This window comes from Pinus tabuliformis, chromosome 3_1 (assembly GCF_031772625.1).
Source record: "Pinus tabuliformis cultivar Carrire ecotype Pingquan chromosome 3_1, CPIR1, whole genome shotgun sequence".
Lineage (NCBI taxonomy): Eukaryota > Viridiplantae > Streptophyta > Pinopsida > Pinales > Pinaceae > Pinus > Pinus tabuliformis.
This window is the reverse complement of record NC_142301.1, coordinates 664447747-664460816: the sequence shown is the minus strand read 5'-3', so window position 1 is coordinate 664460816 and position 13070 is coordinate 664447747. Positions and strand designations below refer to the sequence as shown.

The following is a 13070-nucleotide window of genomic DNA, read 5'->3' as shown; positions in this document are numbered from 1 at the left end:
AGGGAAAATTGGAAAATTCATACCACAATGGACATACCTGGATAAGAGCATCCTCTAATTGCTCTAGTCGCAACACTCCATCCTACAAATTGGGCTCCTCTGGATTCTTGTCCCAAATCAACAAGTCTTTATTAGACTTTGCATCTTCACAGTAATGGGACAACAATCGCAAGTTGTAATTAACATAAACCAAGCTCTCTGCCCGGTCTAAACTCAACCTGTTCCTTTTAACACTGTGGATGAAAGAATAAGAGCTCCAACACCTCTCTGCAGAAGAAGTGTTTACCACCTGTGATAGCACCCGCAATGCCAAACTCTGTAGAAGTGGAGTACCCCCTCCATGCATGTTCCACCACTCAAGAGCAGAAAAAGTTTCTCGATCTTTAATTGCATGCATGCTCCCAAATGGACCAGTGTTGAGCGTATAGTTGCTCACCTGTCTCCGTACCAATGCAGCGTCCTCCTCATCAGGGATTAATTTACTCAATGCAGCCATATATTTTTGGTGAACCTCTTGATCTTGGTGTGGTTTTCTCCTGCTTCCCCCCCCAGGTGCTGGTGTTGAAAGCCATGATGGATGATAGTATTTAGGTGTCAAAACATATGCTAATGCATGCAATGGAATATTTAGCATTTCCCATCGGTTTTGCACCTCTACACGAATATAATTGTACAAGGTGGTATCTCTAGGCTCAACAATGTCTTTAATCTGCCCCAACATGCTATCCATTTGCTCATACACCTCCCCAATTATTGGTCGATCTGAATCTGCAAACTTGATCATGTAATAAATTGGTTTGGTGAATTGCAAAACATATTTAACCTGTGACCAAAAGTAACTGTCAAGAACAGTGTCCTTGACTGCATTAGCACCATCTGTGTTAGTGTTAATTTCATCCCATGTTTCAGCACACACCAGATTAGTTAAAGCTTGTCTCACCTTCACTAGCCGCCTAAAGGTGAGGTAATAACTAGCAAATCTTGTCTTTGCAATTTTAAGCAATTGCAACTTGGAGTAAGTGCCATAGAAGTAGTTTACCCTTGTATGCCCTGTGATGAATTTAATGAGCTGCTTCCCTTTCCTGTAAACCTCAGCAATCCACCCACATTCTTTGTGTTTCACAATATCATGCATCAAAAGGTTCAATGTGTGAACCAGGCACCCAGACCAAAAGATGTGTGGATGAGTACGCTCAATAATTTTTCCTGCTGCCTTACAATTTGCTGCATTATCTGTGATCACTTGAACCACATTATTCGGACCAACATCTTTGATTGATTTCAATAGGAGATCTGCAATGTTTTGTGCAGATGCAGTGATGGAGGAGGAGTCATGACATGCAATAAATACTGCACCACTAGAAGAAACACCAAGAACATTTATCAAATGTTGGTTTCTAATATTTGTCCACCCATCTGATACAATGGATACCCCGGAATCTACCCACTCATTTGTAAAACGTGTCAAAGCTCTTTGAACCTTAGCTTTTTCTCTTTCTAATAACACTGTTCTAGCTTTCTCATAGTTGGGGGCCTTGTATCCTTTTGGGGCTTCATTGATGGCCTTTACCATTTCATGCCAATAGGGAGAGCGAAGCACATTGAATGGTACACCACAAGCACAAAGAAAACGGACTATCTTTCCATCCATATCATCCCTCCCAGCAACATTAAGGAAATCCCCTATTGTTCTTCTACCTCCAGAGCTTGCAGAAGTACCATGAGGAGATGAGCAACTACCAAATTTAGAGGTTGCACTTGATTCAGAATGAGTTTTTTGTTTCTTGTTTTTTTGTTGTGCAACCATCTCTATTTGGATGTATTTTCTTCTTTCTTCAGTTGAAATGTTTGGGCAAATTTGTACCCCCACAGAACCCTTTTTTTCATCATTGTCTAGCACCCCACAAAGATGCCTCCTCAGACGGGTATATGAACCACAATATGGTTTTCCTCCATGACAACCATGAGGGCACACAAATTTGTAAGATCCACCACCCTTTCCCCCATCAAGTTTGGTCACATAGTTCCACAAGGGTGTTGATGTAGCTTTCCCATCTTGTGTTTCAGTGTCCCCTTCAAGTTCATCCCCTTCCTCTTCAAACCCTTCCTCCTCATCATACATTGGGTCACTACTATTAGGACCATCACCAATGTCCTCTTCTGTTTCTTCCCTTCTATTCCACACCCTTGCCATCATTAAAACCAAGAGTGGAATGATACATAGAAGCCAAAAGAACACCATCTTGGAATATGGATATAGGTGGTGGACAACGGCAACCTGTAAATAAAGGAGCAAGTAGAAACAATGGGAAAGAGTAGGAGAGGGAGGAGAAAAATACAAAAAAAAATTCAAAAAAACAAGGGAGTTTGGGGTTTGAACTTACCTCTTTAGCTCTTGTAGATGAAGTCCTCCAAGCTCTTGCTCCAAACTCCTCCTCCTTCTCCAAGCTCTCCTCTCTTCTCCTCTCCTTTCCTCTCTTCTCTTCTCCTCTCCTCTCTTCTCTTCTCCAACTCTCATAAACTCAAAGTGAGAAAATGAGGAATGAATGGGGGCTTTATTCTTTTCATTCCTCACCTTAACCTCACCCTAACCCACCCCCTTAAGGTTGAGTGAACATAACTTCAAAAAAAAATTAAAAAAAAAAATTGCTTTTCTCCCTTGGGCGCGCCCCTTTCCGCCGAAGCGTACGGAAGCGTGCGTGAAGCGCACGCTTCCTGCTCCGAAGCGTCGTACGAAGCGCGCTTCGGAGCCGGCGCTTCGGAAATTCCAGGAAGTGCAAAAAAAATTGCGAATCGCGCTTCCAAATTTCCGAAGCGCGCTTCGGAAGGCGCTTCGTACGGCGCTTCCGTACGGGGCGCGCTTCGGAGCTTCGGAGCGGGGGGGGGCGCTTCGTGCAACACTGCTCTGGATTCAAGATCTAGAGGTGAGGAGGCTAAGAGATGTTAGATTGACCATTTAGGGTCACTCATGAGCCTTTAGCCAAGAGCAAATTGGAATTTCCAACAAGTTAGAAATTGAATTTGTGGGGTCTTGTGTGTAATTCCACTGAGTGCTATGCTCATAAAATTTCCAACAAAGATTTTAAATGAGGAACGGATGGAAATAATGGCTTTTAAGCTCCATAAATGAATGATAAACAACATAATTTGATATAGAACCAACCTATTAAATCCCGAAGTAAAATACTTACTTGTATGTCATTGGGGAACTTGAAAAAAATTGCAGATCTATTATTCTATAGCAAGGAAAAGTGCAAATCTGCAACCGCAGACTTAATACACAGTGAAATATATAGTGAAACACAGTTGCACTTAAGTCGAACTTGAACTTTGATAGTGAGGTGGACTTACTCTCAAAAAGACAAAATCGCCCCCACCTTTGTCTTAAAACTCTCCACACTGTTTAGATCCAACTACGAGCAGCCCCTAGCATGGCATCTTCAATCTTCGGATCAACTGTGTGATAGGTACGAACTCTTCTCCCAGTTGAAACTACCTCCTAGTAGATTGGTCCAACCTTTGTTCAAGCAACCCACCTCCATCAAAGAGATAAAGTATACTAGCACTTAGTCTACCTATTCCAAATGGCTATGTAGCCCCTCAGCGGATTATTCCTCCAACCACTATGTAGTCTTACTTAGTGTGAATTATTTTAGATTATACTATGGTCACAAGAATAGTCAAGAAAATACAAGATAGTAAAAGCCAACACACACAATGCTTGCACAAAGGTTTGCAAAATGGGTTCTTTATTATGGCATATGATCTCAAAAAACAACAACCTTCTCTAGAGGAGAGGCTAGCCTTTTATAAAACTTTTTCTAACAGCTAGCTAATGGCTAATTAATGATTATCAAACTGAGCAATTTGGAACCAAATTGATTTTTTGACTTCCAAGACCACTTGCACTAGGAAATGTGAACTACTTCGAGAAATGTAAAAAGTTGACTTTTGGAGATTGCCATGTTGACAACTAAGGGATACTACACCATGGCCAAGGCCAGTACGAACTCAATAAACACATAACCATGTGGTGAGACATAGGTGCACCTTGACGCGAGCTGGGCTAGCCCATACGTTATTGATCACCCCTACATAAGATGAGATTCCTACAAACCACGAGTCCCAAATATGCCCATACAAGGCCCTTCAATCCTATCTACAACAAAAGGAACTAGAGATGTACCCAAAGGGACCGACCATGGTCGACCAAACACAAGGTATAGAACACCTAATACTGGGCCTCACATGGTTGTTACAAGGTGTTAACTTGTGACCTTAGGCATACAATGGTGATGAATGCATTGAAAAATTGTATGTGTACCCATGTTGACATCAGGGGTAACATTTGGCTCCAACCAGTGTTTTAAATTTCGGCCGAGCCGACTAAGCCGGACCCCTGCCCAGGCTAGCTCGGCACAAAAACCAATTCATTGGCCGGTTTGTTACCGAACCAGTCGAGTCGGTCACTGACTCAGTCGGTTCAGTAACAAACCAACCAGCTTGGCCGAGTCCAATGTAAACCGATCAGCGGAGCATTTTGGAGGGAATGTGGACTCCAAACTCACTTATTTTTTGGTTTTAGGTTTTATGTTTGTCCATCTAACCTCTCCCAAGCCTATAAAAGCTACCCAACCCCCTCACATTTCCTCACAGATATCTCATTGCATTTGTGTGAGAATTTGTGAGGAGTTTGTGAAGAGTTGTGAAGTTGGTTTTTGGAGCAGCAGTGAGGATTCTTGGGCAATCATTGAAGCAACATTGAGGAGCTTCTTGGGTAGTCATTGGAGCAGTATTGATGAGTTGGTTTATTGGAGTAGCATTGAGGAGGCTAGAACATAGAGGTATTTTTTTTTCACTTCTCACATCTGCCTTTGCTTGTGTTTTTCGTTTTTTTGCAAATCTGGAAATTGAAAAGAGTAATTTTGTAAAAGAAATGAACATTGAAGAGTTTTTTTTTCTTTTCATTTTCAGATTTGTTTCCTTTCATTTCCAAGTCCAAATATCAAAAAATGGCTCCTAGAATGAAAGATGTTGCTTGGCCATATGCTGAGATGATTGATAATCAAATGCATTGCAAATTGTCATAGAAAAATCAAGGGAGATGGAGGGGGCATTCATACGCTGAAACAACACTTGGCTAGTATTAGAGGCCAAATTGCTCCATGTGCAGCACCAGCAGAACAAATTAGGGATATTAGGAAGGAGTTGATAGAAAAATTTGAGAAGTTTGAGGAAAAAAAAGCTAGGCAAAAAGAAATAGATGTTGAACGCAAGGCAAGGCACCAAGGAAAAAAATTCTCAAACTTTTCATCCATCTCTTCCGTATATGTAGTCGATGTCATAGTTGTATTTTCCTTGCCTTTCTTTTTGTTTGGACACTGACTAGAAAAATGCTTGAACTTGTAACATGCAAAGCACTTGACTTTGCTCATGTCCTCCTTTTTATTTTGTGAAGCTCCTCCTCCACTCTGGCTCTGTTTGGCCTTCCCTTCTTGCTTCAACTTAGGTGCCTGTTTGAGAGTTTCATGAGCCTTGATCTTGCTAATATTGATTGTTTCAGACACTTTCTCTTGCCTTGACCTTTGGCCATCCCAACACTCAACTTACCCATCAAGCCCTAGGACTTGTTGTTTATCTCATAGGTCTTCATCAAGAAATAGAATTGCCTCCTATTAGAGCCTTGAGCCTAAATTGTGCCTTTCTTGTAGAGGGCCTTGTTGAGTCACCTTGTACCCTAACCCTAGAATATCCATTAGGTGACCTTCTCACATAACGAGAGTCCTCTCATCGATGAAAATCTGTAAAGAGCAAGGGCTTTTGTATGTGGTGACTATGGGCCACTACCCATTGTTGTCTCTTGGTCTAGTAATAGCCTTGTAGGGTACCCCTCTCCAAGGCCTGCTAGATTTTGCAACAACATTGATACAATACTAAAACATGAAAATATCATCCAAAAGTGCCACATGTGTGAGTGTAGAAGCCTCATAAAATTGAATTCATCTCCAAAAGGGGCGTTAAAGGCTCCAAAAGTCATGTCTCTCCCCAAAAGGTACAATTTATCATCAAAAGATCATGTATCCTCATCAAAAGGTCATGTCACATCATCAAATGTGCTAGGTTGGCTCACACAAGTGTCCCATCAAGTGTGATGTGCCATCATATGTGCAACATACTCCATCATCATCATGACATCATCAAGGGAAAAGGGCTCCATTGCCTCTCCAAAAAGGTGTATGTTCATCATAAAGTGCCATGGCCCATGTCATCAAGCCATGCTCAACATCATCAAAGGTTGCAACACCATCAAGGGGTTTTCATGCCCTCTGCAAGTGACACATCAAGTCATCCAAGCAATGTCCTAAATACAAGATGCAATACCCTAGCTCCAAGGTGCAATGTCCATGGTCCAATATGTGGTGGAGTCTATCTAACAAGGTGCCAAGTCATCACATAGCCCAATGATCATCATAAAGGCTTAAATGTCCATCATCAAGTCAAAGGGTGTTCAACATGGCTCAAGGAACTAAGTTAGATCAACTAGCATGCATACATGAGTCAATGTGACATAAAACGAGCATCATATTCAATGCAAAAGCCATGTAAGTAAATCACATTAGGTATCTTCTTCAACTTCAGACTAGCTCATGAACTTACACAAGTTGTCAAGTTTAGGTATGGAAGGGTCATTAGGTACCCCGATTAGATGCTCCCAAATAACAATGAAAGAAAAGGCCCCAGGAAGGGGAATAGTTCCTAGGGAACCCTTCAATTAGTAGGTGTATGTGGTAAGTGATGTGATTAGAGGTGAACTTCATGGTTGTTATCAAACTTCACACAGGCTCATGAACTTACACAAGTTGTCAAGCTTAGGTATGGGAGGGTCATCAACTACCCCTATTAGGTGCTCCCAAATAACAATGAAAGAGAGGAACAATTCCTAGGCCAACCCTTCAACTAATAGGTGTATGTGGTAAGTGATATGCTTTGAGTTGAACTTCATGATTGTTGTCATAGACTTATACATGAGTTATGCAAAACCATCATCCATGAGCACCTTTCAAGAGGGAGTGGTTTTGTGCTTGAATTACCCTTTCCTCAACACTGCTTTTTCCACCCCTAAATTAACTTTCCAATATTCTTTGATTAGCTCGTTTTACAAGCTTCATTGATTTTTTTTTTATTCCCCCTTTTAGTATGGGAAATTCATTGCTCATAGCAGTTGGGATGTTCTTTTAAGTCCCTTTGATAGATCATGATATGCATGCAACTAGTGTGATGGCCTCACATGAAGGGGTGGAACTCAAGCTAACTTGGCCTTTGACTATGATTCATCCCCTGCCTTTATTTTGCATTTTAAAATTTGGTACATGCTCTTCTATTCTTTCTTGCAATAGCATCAAACTCTAGGCATTTCCAAGCCCTTTCATCTCATGGGATGAGACAAACAAGTAACCAATACAAACAACTAAAACAACCAACTCAAAATTAGGGAAAATAGAGAGAAGATAAATGGAAAGTTTCAAGTATGGAAGGATATGAGCACGCCATTTATATCTACGCCTCCTATTTGTGCCCCTTCTACACAAGGAAAGAAAAGCCCTGGGACGGTTACACTTGACTAGAAGGAATTGATGACCACCAAGGTGAAATAAGGCAACAAGCATACGTCCAAGCCTCGGGATTCACTCTTTGTCTTCAACCCATGATCCTTACTTAAATGCCTGATAAATTAAATGTAAACACTTCTTATGAAACAATGAATAATGTACCTCCTGTGTTGAGCCACCATCATCACATGATCCAGGTTATCTTTTGCTTAAAGATGCATTAAAATAATTACATATACAGTTTGTAGCTTAACCAAAGAGAACCTTTAAATGTGCACATGTGAGAGAAAGAAGAAGGAGAGCCTAAGAAGACAAGAAGAAAAGAACTTGATAACACAGTTCGTCCCTCCTGGACTATGTCTCCGGGCCCTGCTCGATCAATGGGGAGGCCTTCATTCATTAAAAATGGCATCAAAAGAAGTTACATTCATCAGTTTACAAAATGGAGCATTGTACCTCCATGTTGAAAAGTGCCCAAAAATTGGAGAGCTCTGTTGCAGAAACTGACACCACCAATGGATTCCTATCGTTGAGAGGTGCAAAATCCATATAAAACTTGCCCAATTTTGAGTCTAGACCAAAATCACCTTCCTGCAAAAATGTTGCTCAAGCAAGGTTCCATCAGTTTTTCTCAGCTGCTCAGGGTTCCACCACCTGGTCTCAAAATCCGTGCCCGTTGATCTCTCTCCGTCAAATGGTTAAAAATTGAGTTTATATAACCTTAGGGCGGATAAAATTATAATATGGTTAATGGTTTGACATATATAAATATCATATGCCATTTTAAAAACAATCGTATGCCATAGTTATAATACATATATTATTTTTAAACTTCATTGGGGCGTGGGCCCGCACTCCACGGGACTGCACCCATCCCATCCGCAACCTACAGAAATCTGGTGCTGTACGTTGATGTGTGTGGGCGGCGGGACCACCACGTGGCTGCCCCTAACCATGTTGTATCTTCATATAACTCCGTTGCAATCTTTACCATATACCAAGCATAACCATTACGTATTGGACACGTTATAACTTGTTTACATTGGTTACAACCATGCTGCCACGTATTGCCTCCCTTATTCGTTGGTCCCATAACCTTTGTTGGGATGTGTTTTATATGGCATGCGTATATTTGATGGTTACAAACCTTTACCATATATGGTATATACATATCACACGTTGGTTATAACCTTCCACCTTTTGTTATATAACCATATGCTATATATGGTTTGTGTTGTTACGTTGGTTTGTACCATATGTTGGATGGGATATACCATATTATTATATGGTTTTTTTATATACATATTTTGGTTGTTATTTTTTTGATTTGGTAAAATATATGTTTTTACTTATATAGTTAATTTGAATAACTATATAAAATTGTAGTTAATTTGAATAACTATATAAAATTGTAGTTATAACCAAAATATCCCATGTTTCGTTGTGTAGGTTTAGGAGGCTAATAAAGGGCTGCCATGTGGGTCCCCCATGCTGATTGGGATGCCATGTGGCGCACTGTGGACCCCATTTTTCCTCTGCCATACCAATCTTTAAAGAGTTCGAGCTCAGATTGACAAACCATTCGCGCCATCGCGATCAGGAAGACGAGCCCTCTCAACTGATGCCATCAAATTCTCCTTTCTGCCATTTTGAATTTCGAGCTTTTATCCATCCCCTTGGTGTCTCGAGATCCTCCTGGATCAATCCTCCCCACTGAGGAGCTTTTGGTCCTCCAAAAGCATGAAAGATACTCTACAACTTCTTCTATACCCTGTCTGCATCACAAGCACCCTGAAAAGGTCTCGCTTCTATCTCCTTCACCTTTGTCCTTCGGAGCCTTATGCGACAAACCGACACCTGCTACCTCTGCAACCTGTAGTACATTGCTTTTTCAAATAACATGACCAAACTAATGACCCAAAATGTCCCATACTTGCCACAAGTTTATCACACTCAGTGGTCAAATTTACAATAAGATGGACTCAATACCCCAGTTATGACAACAAGGCCGACTTATCATGGTTGCTCCAACAAGTGATGGAAAACACATCATCACTACAACCCATGATTTACATTCATAAGGCCAAACAACATTTTCATAGTTTAACATGCAACTCAAAATACAACTCAAACATGACCATACAACATTGTTGCTGATCAGGTGATGGAAACATCTCATCATTTTTACACTAAAATGCAACAAATGATTTACAATGGTGGCCATAACAAGTTATTACCCTTAAAAAAACCAACTCAATAAAGCAGACCATCGTGGACGGGGTGGTTGTATCGGTTGCACATATTCATCTTTCGGTTTATCTGGCAATGGTTCCAAAGCATGAAGCATCGGACATGTGGTTTGTTGGTGTCCCTCTTTGTTACAATGACTACAACGATTCTTTCTCCTCCAAACCTTCGGGGCTATCTTGGGGCGCTTCCCCTTGGTTTTCCTTTGAAAGGTGTCCATGGAGCCTTCACTATCGCTGGATTGTGAGGAAGGAATTTTGTCATCTGTCGTTGGCTAGTTACTAGCCATATCAGAGTTTTTCCCCATCTCCTTTCGGACGTATCCGAGTCCTACATAACGCGGCAACTCCTTGACTTTGATGGGGTTTATGATGCCTGGGCCTTGGGTGTCGAGGCCCTTTCCTTGATATCCCATTTTCTTCATTAGCTTGGATCCAATCCCTGTAGTATGTTTTTCAAAAGCAGCAAACTCATCATCATGAAATTCACATGAAATTGGAGAATCGCTTTTTACCTCGCGATAGCTTTGCTCCATGGCCTGCAACTGGCGTACTAATCTTTGATTTTCATCCCCTGTCTCCTGTAGAAGTCTCCTTAGCTCAGCATTCTCTGTTTGAAGGCGGTGGTTGATCTCTTCAAGTTTTGCTGAGGGAAGTGTCCTTTTTGTTATATTGGTTGAAATTCTTGATTCATGGCCAGAATCAGACCCCAAATCGATGGGTCCTACTGCAGCGATCCCAAAGGTTGCGAACTTCGTCTCGTTACCGGAGTCAGACCCCAAGTCAACGGGCCTACCTCATGCAAATCCCGTAGCTATGACTTTCCCATCTTCCTCTGGCTCGGAATCTTGGCTTTGTTGCACAGTGGCAGCAGCCTTCTGTTTCCCCTTTCTGTCATTCCTCTCAAGTCTCAACTCAGGATGCAACTTCCAGCAACCTCCTTCATCATGCCCCTCTTTCCCACAATGTGTACAAGAGGGTTTTGCTCCCCTTCTCTTGGCTGTTGCAGTTCTCTTTGATTGGTCATCTTTGTCACATTTGCCCCTGTTCTCAATATGAATGGCCTTCACACTAGCCGCATCAATGGTGGTTGGTTCAAACAATAGCAATGAATGCCTAATATAATTATGTAACGATCCAATGTATTTAGTTACAATTTCAGGTGTATCAAGTGCAATACCCAAATTTAGTGATTGCTTCCTAAATTCTTCTGTAAAACTCTGAACATCCTGACCTTTACCTTGCCTTAAATACTGCCAGTTCATTAAAGCTTTTTGCTTGTAACCCAACGGATAAAATTGTGCCTTTAATGCAGAAATGAAATTAGGCCAAGAGGAATAAAGATTACCAACATTGTTGCTGCTTTGCACTTTGCTCTCCCACCAAACGAGAGCAGTGTTGGTTAATCGCAAAGACGCCAACTGAATCTTTGCTTCATCCTCCACGATCTGCTGAATCCTGCAGTAGATCTCAATCTGCCTAATCCAATTAATAAGTTTTTTTGCATTGCTTTCACCATTGTACATGGGGAGATCAAATTTAACATCTAACTTAAAAAAAGGTTTCTTAGATGCATCTTTGGAATTTCGATTATTATGATAGTGAGAAGAAGAAGAGGAACTTCCACTTGTGGAAGGAGAAGGAGGTGGATCTCCTCCATCATCGTCTTCATGCACTGAACCTTGTCCTTCTGCACTTTCACGCTTTTCAAGCCTCGAGAATAACTAGTCAACATGATCTGCCATTATGTAAAAAGTCTTGCGGAAATTCCGCTCCTCATCATATTGAGCCTCGTCATCTACCATGTTCGCTCTTTGATGTGCACGTCCTACCTCGGGATCAAAAGGCTGTAACTCCCCTTCGCCTCTTCGGACCCTGTTTCTCGTTAGCATACAACCATGCAATTAACATCTAAAAACCCCTGCTCCGATACCACTTGATCCAGGTTATCTTTTGTTTAAAGATGCATTAAAAGAATTACATATACATTTTGTAGCTTAACCAAAGAGAAACTTTAAATGTGCACATGTGAGAGAAATAAGAATGAGAGCATAAGAAGACAAGAAGACAAGAACTTGATAACGGAGTTCGTCCCTCCTGGACTACGTCTCCGGGCCCTGCTCGATCAATGGGGAGGCCTTCATTCATTAAAAATGGCATCAAAAGAAGTTACATTCATCAATTTACAAAATGGAGCATTATACCTCCATGCTGAAAAGTGCCCAAAAATTGGAGAGCTCTGTTGCAGAAACTGACACCACCAATGGATTCCTGTCGTTGAGAGGTGCAAAATCCATATAAAACTTGCCCAATTCTGAGTCTGGACCAAAATCACCTTCCTGCAAAAACGCTGCTCAAGCAAGGTTCCATCAGTTTTTCTCAGCTACTCAGGGTTCCGCCACCTGGTCTCAAAATCCGTGCCCGTTGATCTCTCTCCGTCAAATGGTTAAAAACTGAGTTTATATAACCTTAGGGCGGATAAAATTATAAAACGTTTATTGGTTTGACATATATAAATATCATATACCATTTTAAAAACAACCGTATGCCATAGTTATAATATACATATTATTTTTAAACTTTTTTCCTCTGCCATACCAATCTTTGAAGAGCTCGAGCTCAGATTGACAAACCGTTCATGCCATCGCGATCAGGAAGACGAGCCCTCTCAACTGATGCCATCAAATTCTCCTTTCTGCCATTTTGAATTTCGAGCCTTTATCCATCCCCTTGGTGTCTCGAGATCCTCCTGGATCAGCACATGAGGATGTTGATCAGGTAAGTGGGTTGAGCATGATATATCTTTAAGGGGCATATGAGGGGCTGTTGTATGTGGAGAATGTTGGTCATCATCAGTACAATGTGGATCATGGAAGAATGATCTTTGTTGTCAAGAGGTGAAGAACATTTGTGACTGGTGGCTGGAAATCTCTATCATAGGAGAAAAAATTCTACTAGGGCTACCCATGTATATGGATGGGTAACATCTAGCTCCAGCTTGGGGACATGTGGTCACCGTAGAGTTGCATGAGAACCTCAACATCTCTGGTACTCCAAGATTTGTAACCCTACATCACTCTAACAATCTTGCTAGGTTTTAAAACAAAGTCATCAGTACATGAGTAACAAGGTGATAAAGTCAGACTGGAATATGTAAATTCAATAGAAGTCTATTCTCTCTGTGTGCTCCACATTGTTTAGTTCAACATTAATT

General features: G+C 41.2%; 1 protein-coding gene across 1 annotated transcript in view; it reads right to left on the bottom strand.

Moving 5' to 3' along the window:
* The window catches only part of ATSAC1 (Phosphoinositide phosphatase family protein), a 309707-nt gene that overhangs the window by 270847 nt on the left and 25790 nt on the right, over positions 1 to 13070 (bottom strand). The gene's annotated exons all lie outside the window — the stretch shown is intronic.